At 42.3% G+C, this 23644-nt stretch overlaps 1 protein-coding gene across 1 annotated transcript in view; it reads right to left on the reverse strand.

Moving 5' to 3' along the window:
* Positions 1-23644, reverse strand: part of LOC130681716 (uncharacterized) — a 38805-nt gene that overhangs the window by 7831 nt on the left and 7330 nt on the right. The gene's annotated exons all lie outside the window — the stretch shown is intronic.

The raw sequence follows: 23644 nt of genomic DNA on the forward strand, positions 1-23644 counted from the left end.
GTTCAAAAATTAAAATTCTGTCACAGGGCACACAGAAAGAAGTCTTCCTTTCTTCCCTATCCCTGTCCACGCATCCTTCCCCTGTTTGCAGATGTGCTCACTTTTATTAGTTCATTAAGTATCCTTCCAAGGATTTTAAAAAATATAAATGCAAACACATGTAAAGGTCGATTCTTATCCTGACCCCTTTCTTACCCGTAAGGCAGTATATTATTTACACTGTTCTGTACTTTTTTCTACTTCATGAATATCCTAGATTTCTCTGTGTCGGCACTTGGGAGGTTACTGTAGGCTTTTCCTGTCAGTCGTATTGTATTCCACTTTGTGGCTGCACCGTATTTATGTACCAGGTAGCCTATAGATAGATATTTGGAATTTGAGTTTCTCATCTTTTGAATTATAAACAACGCTTCAGTAAATAACCTTGGTAGGCTTCTTTTAGCTGAAAAATAATTGAGTTTCTATAGTGTTGACTGACATTATTTTAACAATGTAGTTACTTTGAATGGACACACATTAAAGCCAGACATAAATCTCTCATATTAACAGATCTTACACTGTTGTAGGAGCAAAACAAATTAAAAAAATATATAGAAACAAAACTATAACGTTAATTTCACCTTATAGTTGTCACTTCGATGAAGCTAAAAGCCTCCAATATGAACATGGTATGAACCACTCACCGCAGGGCCTTTGGCAGGATGATACCCTGCTGTGTGACAGCCGAATGTTTTCTCTCTCTTTTTTTTTTCCTTTTCTCTTTGAACCACCATAGAAACTTTGGTTAGCCTTCCCTTAGTTGCTCATCACTTACACATTAAATTTTCTTCAGTTGTTCTGGCCAGTGAAAAACCTGTTCCTGGGGGCACCCATGTAGTCATGAAAAAAATTTGGTTATTGGGCACCCAGATGATCTCAAATATGTTTTTATTAATTTTTAAAGACCAGCATCTAAGTTCTTCTGGAGAAATATACATTCTTTAGAGATTGACCGATGGATTGTGTGGTGAAAATAGTGTCAGTGCCCCAGAGAGGCCCTCGGCGTAGAGGGGCACTCGGCGTGGACTTTTCTCGGCTCCGTGGTTTTGATCATATTAACACCAGACTGTGAACTGGTAAGGCTGGAGGCATCGTCGCCCCGGCCCCCAGGCCCCCGGGGCTCCCCGTCTGACACCTGCACTGACTTTGCGCTTTACGTATCTGTTCGCACAAGGGCTCCCTGCTTCCCGCAGCCCTCCTGTAAGTTACCTCCGGCCCTGACCTGGGGAGACCAGCATCGGCTAGTCACTGCCATTCTGACTCGCCGGGACCCCAGTGCTGAGCTGGTCAAGCCCCACTGACCTCAGCTTGCACACACACACACACACACACACACACACACACACACACACACGGGACTGAGAATAGCTAGTAAAAATTAATGGACTCTCCTCGGAAATTAGGTGATTTATTTACTGGTTTCTGTGCAGTCCATATAGTCACCTGTCTCCTGTGAGGGTTTATGGGGACCCCCGCATGGATGTTTGCTCTGCCTCAGGGAACCGTTTCAGTCCACCGTGGGGTCTGCTTTTCCCTCGGGTTCTTCAGAGTTCTGCCTTCGCATCGAGCTGAACGCAGTGGAAGAGGCGGAAGTTAGTCTGGGGAAGGAGTTTAGTTCTAAGTCTGTTCTTTCCTGCCCCCGTTTTGTCTGTGTGTTTTGTTGTCACTCATCTGCCCTGGATTTGTCTTGAAAGAGATCAAATGAGACCGCATTAATAGGGCACATTTCATAGTCTTAATTTTGCGATGACAGCTGCAGAAGGGACTTTGCTGCCTTGTGGAACTGCCCCCGTGAGTCGCAGTGCCGCCACCAGGCGGAGGTGGTGTGCCCGCCCCTCTTGTAACGAAAGCGCGTTTCCGGAAGGGTTCCTCCCGCGCCCACCTGCCGCCTCCCCGTTTCTCTCTTCCCACCTCTCTTCCAGCTTGGCACGAATTCTGCAGTTCCACCATTCGCAGACATCCCCGGTCTGGGAAAAGAAGGGAACAGGCTTTTATCCAAATCACTTGAATACGACAATTTATATCCAGCCCACCTACAGAGATAGTTTCTCCGATAAGTTTAAGTCAAATATTTATATTCTGGTTTATGTTATTTATACATTGGTTTTCAACTTTGAAAAGGCCTGTGTATTTCATTGAACTTGGGGATGTCCGTCTTTACCTGAAAACATTCCAGATAGCTGTGTTTTATGAGGTTTTGCTTTGTTTTTGGTGGTGGTGGGGGGGGTGGTCTAGGGTGGGAGTTGCAGAGGGAGGAAGGGAGAGTGAACAGACTAAAACTGCTGGGAAGCTAAGGTTCGAAACAACCAGGAAGGGCCTGAAAGGCACCCACAGGGACGGGCAGGGGCTGTGAAGAAGGACCGCAGGATCCAGGGAGAAGCAAGGACTGATAAGAGGGGACCATGGGAGGCGGAGCGGTCGGAACATAGCCTAGTGAGCTGAGCACCCCTTAGAGAGATGAGCAGGAAGCACCCCTCTTCCTTTAGGCCTTCTATCGCAGGTCCCGCAGAGCCCAGCCTCCCCGAGAAGCCCTGATCTGTTAAGGGGGGACGCAGTGCCAGGCTCCAGGACTCCTCTTTGAGCTCCTACCCTCCCCATTGTACTAACTAATGGAGCGGACTCTACTCCCATGGGGATTCACTGCTCCTGATGCCAAGTGATAATTCACCTGCTCAAGTTTTCAAGGCTGGGGTGCAGATGAGCAATAATGGCCGTGGCAGAGAGTGGATGGAACGTGGGATGGACCTACATGCAGGCAGCGGTTAGGTACAGGTGGAATGCCATGGTGCCAGGAAGCTTCCAGGTGTATTTTGTTATCAGTAAGGGATTTGTCTGTTGAAGGAGGGGATCCAGATGTTTCCTGCTCAGGAGACATTGAGAATCACTTTGATTCCCAGTGCTGAGGACAGCAGATCTTGAATTACTTCTTGTGTGTTGGAATGACTCATAGGGTGTCTCAGGTAATGGTCAATTACAGAGGTGACGGTGGTGCTGACAGGCAGTGGGGCACAGCGGGGAGAACCCGGTTGTTGTAAAGGAGTGATCTGAATGGACGTGTCATGACTGGCTGAGAGAGAACTGGTCAACGTGACAATGATGTTTGATGCACCATCGACATGTTTTCCAGCCTTTAGCTTTTTAGTTATTTAAAGTCTTTCTTACTTACTATCATATATGCTAATTTTTGGTCAATTATTTTTATAAATTGCAGTATGTCGGAACAGACTAAATCTCAACTGATGGATTACTGAAATAAATTGCGTAAGTTTGCAACACAGTGGTTTTATATGTTCCAGTTTTCGCAGAAAAAGTGGGTATTTGCACCAAAAAGAACAAGAAGGATGAGATGCCAAGGTGCTCAGCAGTCGTGAACGTCTCGCTGAAACGCGCCTCCTCCCCCAGTCAGTCCCTGACCTTTCTGTCTCAGGTGCAGCCCCTTCCGCTGGCCCCAGGGTCACCTTCTATTCCCTTCCCATGCTTACTTTTCTTCCTGGTCTTTTGCCTCCTTGGCATCGTGCGTATCTGTCTGCTTCCCCCTAGACTGTGTAGCTCCACAAGGGCAGGGACTTCTTGTTTCCTAGTTCCTAGGACAGTGCCTAGAGCTCAGGAAATATTTATTTTACTGATGAATGAATAAATGAAAAGATGAGACTGCAGAAATGGAGAATCCTGCTAGTGCCGCGCTGACGCAGTGGAGCTCGGGGTAGGTTCATGCTGCAGCTGGCTTTGTCTGCTAATTAAACAGAATGCCTTGACCAGCTAAGAGAAGCATTTTCTGAAAATATAAGGACCTATTCAAGCTTTGAGTTGTATCCAGCTGGGGTACCGAGCTATGAGCCACTCATGGTAATACCCACTTGAATTCCAATAAACTGGGAAAACTGGGAACCTCTGATCGCCTCTCACTGAGGTGTCGTTGGCTGAGTGTGGAGCTGCCTGGCAGTGGCCAGGGTAAGGCAGCTGGTGCCCCTGCCCCCTGCAGTGCCGGAGCTCCCCACTGACGCGGATTTCCGTCAGAGCTTTGGAGGTGCTGCCAGCGCAGCTGTGTGATTCAGGCCGCACCATCTGCCCTGGGTGTTCCTCGTTCTAAATGCCTGATCACTGTGGGCCCGAGGCGTGAAGGGGTGTTAATGCTTCCTGGCATCTAAAGGACATTGTAGAGAGTAAGTAGTTCATGTTTCAAATCGTTTCACATTACAAGTGTCATTATTTGGAAATAGACTCCTTTGAAGACCCTAGGAAAGCCACATGTCACAAGTGCTAAGCCTATAATACGTCTTCTTACTCACTTACGCCCCCGAGGCGCGGGCCTGCCCAGTGAGAACCGGCGAGTCAGGAGTTTGTTGGGCTTCATGGGACGCCTGCCCTGCTGGGTGTTGTCCCAGGAGCAAGAGCGGGTGGAGGGTCATTCGTGCAGAAGGGTGTGTCGTGCGAGCGGGTCTTTTTGGAGTTGACTGAGCTGTTCTCAGCAATTTCCTTCTGATGGCGTGTATTTATCTGGGGCTTCCTAATGGAGTCTGATCGCTACTCGTCCGGAAACGACAGACCCTAGAGCCCGCATCTAGCCCTGGACCTTCAGGTGCCGTGGGTACCTTGCCCGCCCCGTACTGGGAGACATCCGAGATCCAAGGACTGCAGAGTATTTCTTAGCCTGTCCCAGGATTCACATGCTACTTCTGCCTTGCTTAACTCCCTTTGGAACAAAAAAGTGTTGGAAGAATTTGATTCACATCCCCATTTCCAATAAAACTTCAGGGAAGTTTTCTTTTAGTAAATAAAGATGCTATGCTTGTTTCAAAGGATAAATAAGTCATTTAACCTTAGACTAAACCAAAACTCATACTGTCTTCAATTTCACATCCACTTATTATCTAGAACATCATCTGCTCGCATACAATTATTATAGCTTATGTATGGTTAACAGTGGGCCTAGTAATCCTTTCATTCTTAAATCATTAAATATGCAAACCCAAAAACCAAATAAGTAAAAAGTGCTCATGCTGTCAACCCAGAGATTACCCACCATGCACAGTTTGGGGGCTTCCTCTTTCTCACCACATAGGTAATTTAGATTCACTGTTTATGCATCTGCCTTATCATATAACATTTTGTGAAAGTAGTTCCATGTACATGGAGGCTCTGAGGAAATTTTTTTAAATGAATTAATGAATTTTAATGGCTGCAGACTCCTCTTGTGTAATTTACTATTGTACACTTTAGATTGTTTCCAGATTTTCACTATTACAAAAAAACATGTTCTTGCTTTTTGAAAGCTTTTTCCAACCAAGAAGTTCTACTGCTTTGTTTCCTTTGCAATCACTTGGCGCTTCATTAATTATTCCTGTTATTAATGCTCATGAGCACACAAGCATGTCTTCTAACGCAGTGCAGGGAAATAATACCTTCTCAGGAGGCAGTAGCCAATGTTTACTAAGTAGTTAGAAAATTTCACTATGCACACAAAAAAGAAAAAAATCCTCTGGAAACCTAACAGTTTGTGGTGGGGTGTTGGGGGAAATGCAAAATCTATTAAATTCCATTCCAAGTTTTAGTGGGCTCTCTGCCTGACTTCACATAGTCTTGCATTTCATTGTCCCTAGTTCCTGATTTCTCCATCCCTAATTTCATGTCTGTATTAAATTTTGATTCGACAAATATATATTAAACAATCATAAGGTGAAGCTGTTGCCAGACACAAAGGCAGTATATCATGAGGAAGATTGGATTCTATTACCAAGGAATTTAGTTTGCACTAGAGAAGCCAAGATGAGTGTAGAAATAGCTATATACATGGAAAATATGGTAAGTGCTCAGATTATAATTGCTGTATTTCCTGAAATCAAGATTGGCATTTATTCAAATCATATCTCAACCTGGGACAGACTATTTAGAATCAAAGAATCTTAGAAATTCCAGGATAGATTGTTGCTGTTCACAAAGAATAGTTCAAACCAGGGTAATGGAGTTTAGGGAGAGGGAGGTAGAAGGCAAAAAAATAGGCTCAGCTTGCTAACCACCATGTCTGAGGTCTCACAGGAAGGGTTATCCAGCCTAGAATCTTTGAGGGTGGGTACCATCTCCTCGATCCATGTGCCGTGTGGTTATGCCGTCGCTGACTTTGTCCTGGACAGGAGCAGGTCGGGTTGCTAGGGTGCCAGGTGACTCTGTTACAGGAGGCACTGTCTTCTGTCTTTGCTAGACTGCTCTCTGCAGTGTCCCCCACCGTGTCCTCCTGACCTTCTGGGTAGGGACCAGGGATGGATAATTTTCAGGAAGCAGTCTTGCTCATCCTAATATATAACCACCGCCTTGGAGTTAGAAAGGGGCTTAAAGATAAGTAACACAAGGCCTGGTTTACCCAGAACAATCCTTGTTTTACCTTTTTTCTTGGTGCTCTTTCTACTAACACCCTCACTCTTGAAATTGACCCACCAGTAATATGGACGCTTTACTGAGAGGGCGTCTAGATACATCAACATTTCCTGAGGAGTAAAGGTGACGGGAAAGTCCTATAGTTGGAAAAAGTATTGCAGGAGATTCTGGCAGATCTCGAGTGGAGAAGCCCCGCTAGCAGCAAGTCACCGTTTCAGAGAGATCACAGAATGTTCCTGTAAGAGCCATGCAGCTTGTTAATAATACACATGACAAATAAATAATACAATGTATTTACTTTTTTATTTAAAAGAACTCCTTTCCCATGTAAATGTAATAACTCAGGTTTTACTGGGAAAACCAGACCAAACTGCAGTCCTTAAGACATTATCAGACACCTCTTGCTTCCAATCAAAGTTGTTCCTAGAGGCTGTAGAGAGCCGGAGGGGGGCCCCTGATGTGCGGTGGGCGAAGGTGTGCGGTGCGCTCCCCTCCTTGTAGTTCTTTCCTAATCTAAGCAGACCCAGTTTGGAAATCTGGAGGGTTCCATGGAATAGTTACTAGTAATTAACCAAGGCATCGCTCGTAGGAGGCTGAGTTATTTAAGCATTGAATTTATGAAACAAATTAAATAGAAATCCAGTGCCAAGTGGACACAGCCTTGCAATTTTCTGGTACGAATATTTTACAAAGGACTAAGATTTTCCTTCTGTGCTGCTCCTCCTGCAGATAGAGCTCAGCTCTTACTTATCTTCTCTGTACCTTTGCAAGTTCTTTTCTGAAACAGTGGTCTCACTGATGAGTTATTCTGGTGCATAGAAAAACACGTCTGCCAAATTCTCAGTATCACCGCGGGGTCTACGGTGCAGCAGGAGTGAGCCCAGCCAGGCACATCCTTGTCAGCTTTCTGGTGTAGGCGGTAGTTGGTAAGGGCAAGACCCCAGAAAACTTTGACAAAAGCTTAAGGAGGCAACAAACCACTGTTTCAGCCACTCTCACTGCACACAGAACATAGCAGTGAGTAGCTAGGCTTTTGAAATCTTTTCTCTATTTTTTCTTTTTCATAATCACATACCACTTCTCTAATTCTCACTGAGATAGGGAAGTAAAGGTCAGGAAACAGTTCTTAAAGGACATGGAATTTTAGGCAAGTTTTGAGGGGGTGAGTAGCAACTTACTGGGCAGGAAAAGGGAAAGAGGGTTTTCCCAACGGGGTAGCCTGTACAGAGGTGGAAAGCAGAGGAGGATGGTGAACTTAGGCGTGTTTGGGGGCAGGGCTGGAGGAGTGGGTGAGGCAGTTCCTGGGGGGCACTCTCTCCTGTGGGTGAGGGGGTAGCACTGGAGAAAGAAGATCAGATTTGCCCTTCAGATCTAAACGCAGCATCGGACTGCAGGGTGGATTAGAGAGAAGCTCTGGACAGACGGCAGGACTGTGAGAAAGGAGAGTATTGTAATCGTCAAGGTGAACAATGAACAGCTAACCCGAACAGCGGCAGTGCACTTGGAAAGGAGGGGACAGACCTTAGAGACGAGACGTGGGGAAGGAAGAATCGACAGGTGCTGAAGACGCAGAGCCTATGATGGACACAGAGGGACATGGCAGGACCTCCAGAATTTGGACCTGGGCTACTGCTAAGGAAAGGGAATGTGGGAGAAGAGCGTGTTTTAGTGGAAGTAAACTGAGTTCAGCGTTAGAAATGTGAGGTGCTTGTGGAACTTTCCAGAAGGCAGGTCTAAACGCAAAATTGTAGCTCCCGAGAGAAGCCTTTGTGTAAAGATGGAGCCTTGGAAATCATCAGGTTGCAGCTGGAGATTCTATGGGATCATCTGGGGAGGGGCTGGAGCATCATGAGGAAAGGGGTCAGTGAGGGAATCTCCCCAGGAGATGGGTGTGTGAGAAAAACGCTCCCTGACACAGGCGAGCTCAACGAGGCACACCCAGTTCCCACAGGGCCTGTGCTGTGTCAAAACAGCTAACATGCACGCATTAAGCTTCTTCTGGAAACACCTTGTTCTTGAAACACACTTTGTGCTATTACAGAATTAGCATTCACGAATGAGGATTCATTCGACCACACCTTGTTCTGGAAGCACGTACAACTTATAAAAGCAGTCAGCATTCCTAAGTCACTTTTGTATACTTTATCTTTAAACGGGCACTATTAAGGGTAAGAGTTGCATATACCCACGTGTTTTGTACACAGAGCAGTGATTTAAAAGTAATTAAATGACTATGCAAAAATTCTATAAGTTGAAGTTACAGAGCTGTTAAGAGGATTGTGGAAGAGCAGCAAATGCAGGTTCTTGAAAGAGTAGGGAAGCCTGCCAGTGGACAGTGGAGAAGTGTAGCAGGTGGCGTATATACCTAGACAGGGTTGGGGGCAAGGTCCAAGATTCTGCCTTTAGCTGTTTTCTGGCCAGCTCCAAGCCTCTGTCTTCCCCCCACAAAGCTGTTCATTCACTTACTCAAAAAGTAGGTTAATGTCAACCCCTCACTTTTTATACACTATATGATTAAGCCAGATAATGTTAAAAAAAAAAAGCTTCATGATTTGCTATACTAAATTTACTTATCTAGAGGAAAAAGTACTACCGTATTACTTCAGTGTGAGCTTTACTGACCAGTGGGATAATGATTATAAAGCAACGTTGACAAAACTAAAGAATTTGAAGGCTTTATTTCAAAAATTAAAGCACATTCTTTAAAGTCACTATAACCATTACATACTTAGGCAATGTTTTGTAAACCAACTGTCTTACTCTTTTTCTTTCTATACTGAGAAAGTATAGTTTCTTATTATGCTGTAAAAAATTACCACAAATTTGGTGACTTTAGTAATACAGATTTATTACCTGATAGCTCTGGATGCCAAATCTCTCCGGGCCAAAACCTAGGTGTTCGAGGGGCCACATTCCTTCTGGAGCCTCTAGGAGACATGTGCCTTCTTGCTTGTGGCTTCTGCAGGCTGCCTGCATCCCCTGACCGGTGTCCCTCTTCCCCCTTCAAAGCCCGCAATGCGTTTCTCAGCCTCTGCTGGCTTTGGTCTGCCTCCTGCATTCCTCTTTCCCTTATGAGGACCATCGTGATTGCAGGGGGCCCATCGTTGGGGTCCAGGACACTCTCCCCATCTCAGGATCCCTACCCTGACCACACCTGCCCCGTCCCTTTTCCCCCATTTCCCAGGCTCTGAGGACTGGTGATGTAACAGTGTCAGAATGATGTGGGTTGTGTGGTGTTCTGTACAGTGGGGCAAAGCAGCTACCGCGTTGTTTAAGCCCCTGGGGGAGAGAAGGAGAGAGCTTCAGTGTCGCTGTGTGTGTAAAAGTTTGTCTTCAAGTGACTCAGCGAGTACTTAGGTTTCTCTGTGATGCTTTTAGCATGTGTGACTGATGTTTTGTAGCCAGCTCTGAGCCTCTGTCTTTCCCCCACAAAGCTGTTCATTCTTCCTACTGCTACCCGCAGGCTGGTTAGACCCTCGCGCCGCTAAGATTTCACAGTCTCATCCCACGGTGTTGATTTCAACAGGGAGAACACTCCCGCTAAATAACAGGCTGAGTCTGGGGGGATTTCACACAGTCAGTGGGAGGAGAAGGCCTCTGGGGACAGAGAACCCTCTGGGTCCCCCAGATCCCGCCGGGGAGGCAGATACCTGCCAGTGGGCGAGGGCTGCTCTGAGAGCCCAGTAAGATGATGGGGCAGCCAGCCTGTCCTGGCACTGGGTACATACCAGTGTAGCCTCAGTCTTAACATGGTCTCAGGGTTGCTCATTTCTAAGTACTAAAGTTTAGAGGAATTCACTGAAACTTCTGGAACTGATTGCACTATTTTAGTTATTTCTTTAAAATAAAAGGGTTGTTTGCAAATAAACTTTTAGAAAAAGCATTTTTAATTTCTAGTAAACCAAAGCCTAATATATCAGAGAAATAACATCGTATATCCATGAAATCAGCATCCAGAGAGACGAAGATGAATCAGGAACAGACCAGTGGAATAAATTTAAGAAATAAATTCACACATAAACAGTCACCTAATTTACAAAAAAGACACTTTTAATTCAGTAGAAGACAGGATGGTCTCTCAATATGTAGTATTGAATCCACTGGATCTTTGATGGTGAAAAAAATTTTTGATCCCCATATCTCACCAAATACAAAGAGTAATTCAGAATGTGTCACAGACCTAAATATTTAAGGTAAAGCATAAAGGTTCTAGAAGAAAACATTGGAGAATAAATATCTTTAAGACCTTGAGATAGGGTTACTTATATATGACACAGAAGTACAAACCATGAAAGGAAAACTTCATCCTGGCCACCCTATACCCAGGCTAAGTCAGGGAAGGAACCCTGTGGCATCCCTCACCTTGGGCACAATGCCCTCTGATCAGTTGAAAGAATCCTCAGCCACCATCCCTTCATTTTTCATGGTCTCCCTAGAATCTCAGCTACCAAGAATAGAATCCCATATATTTGTTGCCTAAATCTGAAATTGACAGACTTACATATTTCCTCAATCAGTAATGCAAGCAATCATTAATTTATTCTGCAAATGTGGTATACCCTATGTTCTATTTGAGGAAACCACCCAAATTATTACAGCTGTTTTTAAAAGTTACATGCATAAAATCCAAATGTACTTGAAATTTCTAAAGATCAACAATATCATTGTTTCTTTCAAAGCATGTGAGCTGCTCGTCTTCATCTAAGCCTCACTTAATGGCACCCAGCCCACTGGGTCCAGCTCCAGCCCCTGCAGTCCGCCTCTTGGCCGTAGAGCCTCAGCTGAGTGGTAGGAATTGAGAGCTGTTATTACCATCCATTCCATTAAACAAAAATTACCTTGTTGAAAGGACCTACAATTTGCTCTGCTACAGTTTGATTATTCCTATCAGCAGTGGGAATCCCAGTATGCTTATTATCTATTAAGGGCTATGATAGGTATAAAGGACACAAAAATACACAAAAGTGGATTATTTTCTCACCAAAAGTTTTCTGTATAGTTAGGGAAAGAAACACAAACATGTAATTACCAGACTATGCTATAAATGTGATAATGCAGGAACACACATATGCTAGAACAAAAGGTGGGTGAATAGGAGTTAGCCTGAAGAGACCAGGGAGGGTGGTGTATGTGTGTGAGCACACGCACGCTCACACACATGCACGCAAGTGCCATTCCACACAAGTGGAGGGAACGTGAGTGAAGACAGAGGTGCAAAAATACAGTGTGTATGGAGAACCGCACTCAGTCTAGTAATGCTGAATTCAGTAAGGAAAGGATTGAAATGGGTCCATTGGATTTGCCAGTTAGTGGTCGTTGGTGATCTCTGCCCAGAGAAGATTCAGTGTGTGGCTGGGTAGAAGCACCTTCTAGAAGTCTGAGGAGAAAGTAAGACCGGAGAACATAGACACAGGGACTGTTAATTATGCTGCAGAAAAGCCTATGAGAGCAAAGTTCAATATATTGACATTTCTGTCTCCTTAATGACCTGATAACAGCTAACTGAAGTAACTGGGGAATTTTTTAAAAACTGCATTTTTGAACGATATAATCTGGTATTATTAATCTGGTATCTAATGCTGTGCATTAGATCTCCAGAACTACTACTTCTTCTAACAACACATTTGTAAAGTTACTAAGAGACTAGATCTTAAATGTTCTCACCACAAAAAAGAAACGGTAATTATATGAGATGATAGAGCTGTTAGCTAACACTGTGGTCATTAATCATATTGCAATATATAAATGTATCAGATCAACAGAGTGTACACCATAAGCTTAGACAATGTTATGTGCCTATTATATCATGATAAAAATTTTTAAAAAACAGAGTTTATAAAGGTGGTTTGAGTGAAAAAAAAAGCTATTATTTTAGGATTATGAAAGATCAATACTCAGTATCTCTGAGCCTTAGCTTGCTTATTCGCTTGTTTATTTACCCATTTATTTATTTGTTCAACACTTACTGACGCCCAACTATGGACCAGCTGCTGAAGCCATGAACATGTGACATAGCCTGTGACCGCGAGGCTCCCGTGGATCGGAGGGCAGGGCAGGTAGAGGTAAAGACACCACACTGTAACTGCTAAAGCCAAGACACGTTAGGCTGTGCCTCCAGCTTGCTGAAGCGCTTGTAGTGACTATTTTGACCCAGGCCTTTTTTTGCTTTAAATACTATTTGTTGCACATCTTTGTCCACTGCAGAAAATATCCTCCTTTTCTGCTGGTTGCCTCCTATGTAAAACCTTCCATGAACTTCTCAGTTAAGCCCATCCTAAGGTCACACAGTACTTTGTAGAGATCTCTATTATTGCATTTAGCACATCTTTTTGTTGCTAATAATTCTGTCTTGTTTTAACTGAGTAATAAGCACCTTCGAGACTGGAGGCTCAGCTGACACCTAGTAAATGCCTTTAGAATGAAATTTGAGTGAGTAAATTAATTTCCAAATTTCCCTACCTTTTTTGTACTTGCTAACATAATTGGGCAATAAGAATACTATATCATAGTAATAGATAAAATATATTAATGGCTGTATCTGGAAAGCAATACATATTATAAAGCAAAAATAATAAACCAACCTTTGGAAAGAAGGAAACACAAGTTTAATTTCAGCTTCTCAATGAAAGTAGATATATTGCTCCCTCTGTCTTCTTTAAAACTAAGTCAGTCCACAGCAATTTAAAGACTTTATAGCTTATTTGAATTAGTCAATGTGGAATCCTTTCCCATGACTCCTCCAATTTGGATTAAAAAACCGCCATGAGCTTTTTAGAGACCATGTCTAATTTGATGGAATTTACAATTCACCCACTGGTATTCGAGTGCAGTAAATTTTAACACTAATTGGTACATTGTAAAGGCCATTCAAACTAAATCATTTGTATTGGCTAGGAAAAGTATAACAGATATTTTGGGAAATAAGCAATGTTGTTAATTCAATAAATTATGTCAAGGTACAGCTCCACTTTATGGGCTATCGAAAAATATAACCAAACCCTTTGAAAATTCTGATAGAGCAAGAATTGAAATGCTTCATATTTTAAATGACTAGACAGTAAATTGATTACCACGTTCTCCTGTCTTCTCATCTCCAAGTTTATACTCAGAGTTTACTGAATCAGTTCATTGGTTCCCTTCTTTCTTTCATCCTGTTTATAGCAGAAAATAAAAAGCAACTTGGCATTATATCTAAGTCCAGGGAAAATACAGAAAGGTGAGAAAACCATCATAAGGTGGATGAGCTTTGGCTATAGATCCACAAGGCTCTGTCTCTCTGATGCTTCACCCTCTTTCAAAATCCTCAGGCCCACCTAGATGACCTCCTTTTAATTAATTGAAAATCACTGACCAGGGGGCTTAATTACATCTGCAAAAATCCCTTTTGCCATATAAAGGAACTTAACCATGGAAGTGATACCCCATCATATGCAGGCTCTGCCCACACTCCGGGGAAGGGAATTTCAATCAGGGCATAGATCACTAGGGTCGTTTCAGAATTCTGCCAATCCTGATATCCTTCTGATCTTTACTGATTATGTATACATGCATTCTATAATGATATCATACAATAGGTTATCCCTTTATCAGTCAACACCCTGTGACATCCAACAGTAGAATGAAAATCTTTCAATGGCAAAAATCTCAACATACAACTAATTGATAAAACTAGAAATGTTAATGTAAACAGAAGAAAATCCCAAGGCACAAGAGCTCGTTCAACATACTGGATTCTGATTTTATCAAGAATTAATGTAAAACTCAGCATTCTATTGTTGCAAGCATCTAATTTAGTGCTTTCATTTAGTATATTTCTTCTCTGTGCTTTGTAAGTTGTAAGAGGTAGAGGATATCACATATTTGTTAAATTTTTGGACACTTTCAAATGGAATTTTTCTTGTTCCTCTGAATCCTCTTATTTTCTCAGATTTTGTTTCCCTCCCTCTCCATGGCTCAAACTCTCTCCATGTCCTTGGTGGGCCATATCCAAGCTTACATTCTAAGTCATATAAAAAAGTGCACAATTTCTATTCCTATGAGCTTCCTTCTCACCCCCATTGTTTAAGGCACACATCGTCTTTATAGCTGCATTTTTCATCCTGACGATCAACACTTTTGGATACAAATATAGAAGAAAAAGAGATAATCATGCACTTAAAACCAATAAACATTTTTTTCCCTAAAACATTTGCAAAAACCCTGATTTCTGAATATATAAAGTGCAATAACCCTAACCTAAGTAGGAAGAGAATGCAAATTTGACCCTAATGTCCTCGGTGTAGCAGAGAAACGCACTTCTGTCTGCCTGAAACAAGAAGAGTCAAGGCTGTCTGCCGTGTTCTCTCTCGGCTCACGTTTACTTATTGTGATGGTTCACAGAGAGGAATCTTGTGTACATTTTTTTCATTACTTGGCTTTAGTAAGTGTGATATGGTTGAGAAATTAGCATGCTGTCAACATTATCTAAACCCAGAGTCATGGCTGGTTTCAGAGCTAAAGGTTCATATTGAAAAAATAACCTGCTAATGAAGTGTTTAATTTCACTAGAAGTATTTAAGGAAAAAAAGTATTCATTTATTTATTTGTTTGTTTGTTAAGGTATCATTGATATATACTCTTATGAAGGTTTCACATGAAAAACAATGTGGTTACTACATTCACCCATATTATCAAGTCCCCCCCATACCCCATTGAAGTCATTGTCCATCAGTGTGGTAAGATGCCACAGAGTCACGACTTGTCTTCTCTGTGCTACACTGTCTTCCCCGTGACACCCCCCCAAACCATGTGTGCCAATCATAATGCCCCTCAATCCCCTTCTCCCTCCCTCCCCAACCCCCCTCCCTCACCCCTCCCCTTTGGTAACCACTAGTCCCTTCTTGGAGTCTGTGAGTCTGCTGCTGTTTTGTTCCTTCAGTTTTCCTTCGTTGTTATACTCCACAAATGAGGGAGATCATTTGGTACTTGTGTTTCCCCCCCTGGCTTATTTCACTGAGCACAATACCCTCCAGCTCCATCCATGTTGTTGCAAATGGTAGGATTTGTTTTCTTCTCGTGGTCAAGGAAACACTTTAATAGGGCGTATTTTGAGAACTACCTTCTGCGCCATCCTGATTTCCTCTCTTTGGTCCAAGCTTACCACCACCACTCAGTTTTGTGGCCCCTCCGAGACTTAGGAGCATCTCCAAGGTCACCCGCTCAGCTCCCTCCTCTCACTGTACCAGAGGCACATTTTATTTCACTACATTAAAAAATATATCTCTCTATTTTTATATTTTTATGTGTCTCTCCTCTCCAAGGGGATGAGATCCTTATGTACACAGTCCATGTCATTCACCTGTGTTAAAAGGATAGAGAACAAAAGAGAATAGAGGCGAAGGATAACAAACAGTGATGGGATGGGATGGCCTCTGATGTCTAAAAAGAGCTGGTCAGTATTTAGTGCCTCCAAAAATAAGAAGCTGGTAGGCTTCCTACTCGTTTCTCCACACCATTCACGTGATGTACCACTTTATGTCTGCTCATGGGAAATAATCCCCCTTTAAGAAGTTAGTTAGAAATACGTAAAAGTGGCACAGTGGCTTCAAGTCTTTGCAGGCAAGGGTCTGGGCAATTCATCATGATCCCTACCACTGGAATGCGCCCCCAGGTCCCTCTCTGCTTCTTTGCCTGAGGTGCTCTGCACGGTCACACAGTAACAGAGCGACATGCTTCCGTGCAGACTCAGCCCTCATGAAGTGTCACTTCTGCTGTGAGGGCTTCAAGGTTTAACAGCTCCTATGGTGCTAACTTTCTACTGGGGAGGAAGAAATCATTGTTACCCCCACCTCTGCCTAACCTATTTTATTGGTAATCTTCTACTGAGGTCACTGAGAAGTGTATCTTCTCTTCCAAATCAGGGCTTGTCAATGACTCAAACATACAGAAAAGTGTAGAAAATAATATAAAGCAGTTTGCCAATGTGATGCAGAGAGCCACTGGGGTGTGGCCAGGGGCTACGGGTGTGCTGGGCTGTTACAGATTTGTGTGCCATAAACATTTCAGTACACTTGATGTGTGCCTGAACTAAAGTTGATTGGGAAACATTGACATAAGACATTTCTCTACACACCGGCCAGATTTAACATATATTGCCATTTTCCATGTTTGTCTTAGAATACTTTTTGAAGGAATAATGTTAATTATTAATGATGTAATTAATATAATTGATGACAATTTAATTATAATGTGCCTCAGTGTGAGTCTCTTTGGATTCATCTTGTTTGGAAATTTCTGGACCTCCTAGATCTGTTACTTTCCCCAGATTTGGAAAGTTTGTAGCCATTATTTCTTTGAATAAGCTTTCTGTCTTTTTCTCTCTTCTCTTTCTGAGACTCCTATAAGGTATATATTGGTCTGTTTTATGTTGTCCTATAAGTCCTTTAAGCTGTCTTGATTTTTTTCACTCACTTATTATTTTTGCTCTTCTGATTGGATGAATTCCACTGCCCTGCCTTCACGTTCTCTGATTCTTTTTTTCTGCTTGATATAGTCTGCTCTTGATCCCCTCTATTGAATTTTTCAGTGCAGTTATTCTTCATAAATCACCTCTCTGACTTCTGTTTGGTACTTACATTTTCCTCTCTTTGTTGAAACTCTCACTTTTTTCATGCATTGTTCTGACCTTGGTGAATATCTTTGTGACCGTTATTTTGTTTACTTTATGAGGTACATCATTTACTTCTGTATCTAGAGTTTTATCTTGTTCTTTTGTTTGGAGCATTTTCCTCTATTTCTCCATTTTCCTTGACTCTCTATGTTGGTCCCTCTGAATTAGTTACCACAGCCACTTCTCCCTGGCTCGGTGGAGTCATCTCGTGCAGGAGGGTGGGTCTCTAAGTTCCTGGCTTTACACAGGGTCCATGCTATGAAATCCCCACACTCCACTGGGTTTTCTAATTCTAGCCCATGACCTGTGGTCTGTCTAGCTCAGTATTTCCCCTGGCCAACTTGATATCAGATCAGAAACTTACTGGTCTGGTTCTAAGTTCCTCTTCATTTTGAATCCAGGAATCTCCTATTATTTATGTGAATCCACTTTACATTGTTGGTATTATATTTATCTGTAATTGGAGGAGCTGAATAGTTGTCTGTGTCAGCTTATACCAGATCGTTAGAACCAGAAGTCTCTCAACCCATATGTGCATGCATATGTATACATTATGCATAATATGGATATATATGCACATACGCATATCAGACGTAGTCATATATATATAAAATATCTCTATCTATATGTACATATATAACCAGGTATTTTCAATTTATTACAGCTTCAATTCTGTGACTATTATGTGCATGTGTGGTGGCTCACCACAGGAAGTGTTTGCATTTCCTGTTTCACTGATCAAATCTGAGCTGCTGCCTGGATGTGGTGCATAAGGCCAAACTGAGTTCTTGGAGACCACAGAAAGTCCAGACTCTGGGGAAAATGAGGCACTTATCCTTTACCAAGGCTCTGAAATCTCTTCTTGTTAGAGAATCATGTCTGTACGTGTCATCAATCAGCTCTCGTCACACATCTTACCATCCTTTACTACCTCCTTGCATAAGGGCCACACATCCCTTAAAGCTGTCCAGAAATGGGGATTGTGGCACTTTCCAGTCAGCCTGTTTGTTTTTGGACAATTAAAGATTGGATAAATGTTTGGATTACTAGAATAATCTCTGCGCTTTGAGCAAAATCAATTTCTCTATAGTGTCTACTCATCAGTCCTCATTTTGTCTTCTTTAGTGACACAGAACCAGGGCCTTTGTGTGATAATTCTAAAGTGTTTGAAACAGCCATTATCAGTTCTTCTTTTCTTGGCGAAATGTTTCTTCTTCTTAATGGTTCTTCATATCTCATGGTTTTAAATCCCATTACTGTATTTGCTATTTTCTTTTTGACCTGTTCCAGTTTAAGTCTATTCCTAAAATACTGTGCTCAGTGCATAATATTCCATATAATAGATGAAGAGTATAGTGCAGAACTAGGGACGAATTCCTACATATCTTTCCCAAAAAGACTTTTGGTTGAAAGTTGGGGCTTTAATGAGAATCATTAATATATTATAATGTGAGTCGGCCAGAGTTTGCTTTAGATTTTTAAGAATAATTTATTAATCTTCATAATTATCCTATATAGTACAATAACTAAAGACAAATTAATAAGTTATAACTTCTAGAAAGCAGTTTGGGAAACTGAAGGCATTAAGACATAGAACAGGAATCTGTCTTTTGTCCATTCCCCACACTCTGCATACATGTGTAGCACCAGTGCCTCATATCTTATTTTGTGCTAACCCAAATATTTGTACAAATGGACCATTCAAAAACAAGAGGTCCCAACTGAAGTTAAGTTCCCAGTGAGCTTTTCTGGGCCACAAAAGAAAAGCACCTGTGTACTGGCCAGTTATCCTGCTGATGTATAGGTGGTTACATCAACACAGACTGGCTTAAACTATTATGTTTTCCTAAAGAAATATTCCACAGATCCAAAATAGTATTGCTTTTTTGGTTCAAGCAAATATTTGGTCAGGAAAAGGCAAACTACATTTATAATAAAAGTCTTATTTATATTCTAGGGGTTGTGTCTGACTTCCAGTGGAAATTGGTAACACTAGAGAGCTCAGAGTCAGGGTCTGCTGGGCATGCGATAAAGTATCTCTAGAAGGCAGAGCATCCATTTGGGACGAGACTGAGGTACAGAGAGAAAAGACCACACCTAAAGTAGAATGTTAAGTCCAGGGAGGTGAAATGAAATTTAGACAAATTTCTACCTCTTACGGGAAACGGAATCAACTGAGCAGAAAATCAAGGCCTCCTCATTGCATTCAGTTCGCTTGTCAGTTTGGAGACACTGAGTTAGGCTTCGGGTAGGAGCATGAGTGACGTAACGTCTGTATCATCAAGGTTCTTGCTGTTGGCGGCAAATACAGACCTATAAACAAACAAATAATTTGCCATGAAAAGGTATATGGCAGGGTGCCCTATGCCCTACCGGAAGAAGGGACCGTGAAGGGCAATAGCTTCAGCTGGGAAGGAAGGTAATGCATTGAATTCTAGACGTGTATTCTGGGGTGCGTATCCTGCAAGCAGCAGATGTGGATCTGAAGCTGTGCTCTGGAATGATTGGCGTTAGAAGAGATTGCAGGGGAGCAGGATGCAAGGATGTGAAAGTGCCTGTGAGATCACTGATCTTAGGCAGCATGTGAGTATCAGTGGCATCAGGGGGAGTGCAGATGGCCTACGTCTAGCTAGTCCAGGATGCGCACATGACATAGTCCAGGCAGGACCCCCTGAGGACCTGGGAGGGGATGAACCTTCAGATGAAGGCCTTTAGTCACTACCACTGACCAGGGAAGGGAGGCAGGAGGCAGGGAAGTGCATCTGGCATATACTGATTAAGTAGGGAAGTTTGGGAGGGAGAATTATCTTTGACTTTATGTATAGTGTGGTTAGTGAATCAAATGCCAGGTTACTGATCTTCAAAGAGGAGTCAGTGAGTTAAACCATCCGCTGGGGAGCAACAAGAAAAGATTATGCTTTTGCTGTATTTATTTTTGTTCTTAATATAAGAAATACATTAAGTTTCATTGTATTTGTGATATGGAGCTCAGCTGACATACATGTTGTATCAGAAGGTTGCGGCGCATACCATCTGTGGTGACCCTGAGAAACGTGTAGGGGCTGGACTTCCGTCCTCGCCTGGGCGTTTGTCCTCAGCATGCTGTGGTCTGAGGCAGTTCCTCTGAGCTGCAGGGTTACAGATTATGTCCTTCCAGTTCAACTAAACTAACCTCAACAAAAAGCGCATGTGTATTAAAAACAATTATTACCGAGAAACCTCAATTGAAGATAACATTAATAATGTTATGAATATAATGATAATGGGTAATAACCAGTTAGTAAGAAAGTCTGAGCTGACACTTCTATTCTGACTATGGGTTCTTCATCTGCCCCATTAGAGGTAAAAAATAATGTTGCTGTCAACAGATTTGTCAAGTTCTTTTGTTCAGTCGGCACAGAGAGGCACTCAGGTATCATATATGAGAATCCCTTGCCCTTAATAGACTTCGGAAATCCATCAGTGGCTTCCCTTTTCCATTTACAATATAATTTGATTTGTGAAGGGTGATTTATAACGGAGGTTGTCAATCTATGGCCTGTGGACCAAATCCAGCCCAAAGAATGGTCTTTACGTTTTATAGGAAAAAAAGAATATTTCATGACACATAAAAAGTAAATGAAAAAAGCTTCAACATCCATAGATAAAGTTGTGTTAGAGTACAACCATGCTTGTTATTATTATTATTGTTATTATTTTACATATTATCTATGGCTGATCTTGCACTACAACAGCAGAGTTGACAGTTGCAAAAAATGGTCTTTGAAGCCTGAAATATTTATTGTCTGGTCATTTACAGAAAGAGTTTGACACTGCTTAGCTTGTACACACAGATTGTAGAACTCATATGTTATGTGAAATAAAAATCTCAATATACATTTTTAAAAGTTTTCATTACAAGATTATTCCATGAAATTGCATGTGAGTAAGTAGCACATGTTGTTTTGGTCACCTGAACTACGTCAGTGAAGATTACCAAGGTGCCTGCCCTTACGGAACTTACCTTGTAGCAGGGAGATACGGCTGATCGATAATCAAAAAACATGATAAATAAGAAAAGTAGATAGCATGTCGGAAGAAGGTAAGTGCTATGGAAAAAGGAAAAAGCAGAGGGGTTAGGGGAGGACAGCGGTGGAGTACGGAGTGGGTGTGGCTTACTCTTTCATTTCTCTCCTTAACCTTAGGAATTAGTCATCACGTTTCCCCTCCAAACTCCCATTGTAGATATAGGACCAATCACCTGCATTATTTTCTGAAATCAAGATAAGCTATTGAACACAAAATGAATGAATGGACTCTAAGGTTTATGTGTTCCTCTGAGTGTCTGGAAAAAAAAGAAAAAATACAGATAAAATGTTCTAATCCTTGGCACACCTACTTCCAGAAACAGGAGCTCAATTATAAAGATGCCCGAGGAAGCTGCTTGGCAGACAACGCACATAATCCTCTGGGTTGGATCAGGGGCACAGCTCAGTAGTTTTCCAGTAAGATTAAAGAGAAATAAGTGATGTTTCTGGCAACACCCCGTGTATTATATCAATAACAGTAACTGATCTACCAGCCGAGCTACTTCTCTGGCTGTCACTCACCGCTAATGATATTTGCTTCGTTTGAATTATATGTGCAGAGTGTTTGAGGTCATTCTTTAGGAGTCATTCTGATCCTGTTGACAAACACGGAGACGTGGTGGTGACCACGGACTGGTCCTGTGCCCGCCCCAGGCGTAGGCAGGGCAGGTTTGCTCTACCCCGCTGTGTCTTCAGAGTACCCTCCTTCTTTCTGTGACCCATTCATTCAAAGCTTATCGAGTGCCTTCTGATGCATGGCCATCGGCTAAGTACCAACAAGGGGATAACCAATGAACAAAATATAGGTGTAAGCAAGAGAAAAAAAAGTAGCAAATATAATCTCAGTGTTTTAAGCATTTTCATTGTCTAAGAAATACACATAAAATGCAATGCTTCCAACATTTCTGGTGCAACAACCTTTCTTTAAATGTTTATCCCCTTAATTTAGAAGTATAAATAAGTGCTATTTATCTTGCCAAAGAAAAATCTACTAAAACTATTTACTGAAAAGATTTTTCACTAGTATGTTCCTTGGATAAAACTAGCAACTGTAACTTTAGTTTTTTTAGATTTAACTCTTATTTTTAAATTGAAGTATAACTGATGTGAAGTAAATTAAAGGCAGAAACATTATATTAGTTTCAGGTGTACAACATGATTTGATATTTGTATGAATTATGAAATGATCACCGTAATAGGCTAGCTAGCATCTGTCACTATACATAGTCACAAAAACTTTCTTTCATGTTGAGGCAGGAGGTAGCCATTGGGGTAGGCCAAACAGGACGTGTCGCCCAGGTAGAGATCGGCCAGGTAGGACGCTGACATCAGGCACTGTGGTCAACCAGCCAAGTGGGACACATAAGAAACCACTCCCTGAAATGGCCAGCCTAAGAAACAAGGGAGTTTTCTGATCCCAGCCCGGCCGTAGCAACAGGTCCTAAGCAACCAAGTAAACTTCCTCCTTACTGTGCATATAAAGCCCTAGCCTGCAGTCCAAGCGACTTCCTCCCCCCGGGCCCCTCCCAGTCAGTGGGAACCGTCTTCTTTCCACTCATTAAAAGCTTTGCTCGTTGCTCTGTGCTCTTGTCTGCTGGCTTCATTCTTCATCGCCTCCAAGACACGATTCTGGGAAGAATAGTAATATTTCCACTGGAAACAGTGTGATGAAAACATTAAAGATACAGTCTCTTAGCAACTTTCAGATATGCACTACAGTATTATTAACTACAGTCATCATGCTGTGCATTACATTCCCATGGTATATTTATTTTTTAACTGGAAATTCGTAGCTTTTGACCCCCTCTTCACCCATTTTGCTTGCCCCTACTCCTCGCCTTTGTCAACCACCAATCTGTTCTCTGTATCTTTGAGCTTAAATTTTTTTTTTAAGATTCCACAGATAAGTGAGATCACACAGTATTTTTGTGGTTCTCTGTCTGACTGACTTCACTTAGCATAATGTCCTCAAAGGCCATTATATTTAAGTTACTAATGTTCGGTTTGTCCTTTGGAGAGGCCCTCAGTGTACTGAGTACTCCATTAGTTGAAACCCCTGTACTGTCGCGTGCCCCGTCCTCGCCGGCAAGAACAGCACGCAACAACAGCAGGATTCTTCTGCAGAAAGCTTTACTCTTCAGCTCTTTGTGAAACAAATGTGTCGGGCAGGACGCAGGCGGGAAGAAAGGGTCTGCTTATATAGGCCTCATGCTCTACGCTGATTGGTGCTGTCGCATAAGCCTTAATTAGCATGACACTTTGGCCTGATTGGTTCATATGCTCAGACTCAATTTGCATGGGTTTTTGTTGCACAAGTTGTTTTTCTCCCTTATGCAGGGACTTCCTCTTAAAGAGGGTGCCATTTTCAGGGTGCGGTAGGCTCGGCTACCAACATCTCCCCCTTTTTTGTTTAATAGAAACTCAGGACGGAACTTGTCAGCTGAGGTGGAGATAGAGGCCTGATCTCCAGAAACATTTGATGTCCTATTTTCGGAGAGGGGTTTGTAGACATCTACCC

This window comes from Manis pentadactyla, chromosome 19 (assembly GCF_030020395.1).
Source record: "Manis pentadactyla isolate mManPen7 chromosome 19, mManPen7.hap1, whole genome shotgun sequence".
Taxonomy (NCBI): domain Eukaryota; kingdom Metazoa; phylum Chordata; class Mammalia; order Pholidota; family Manidae; genus Manis; species Manis pentadactyla.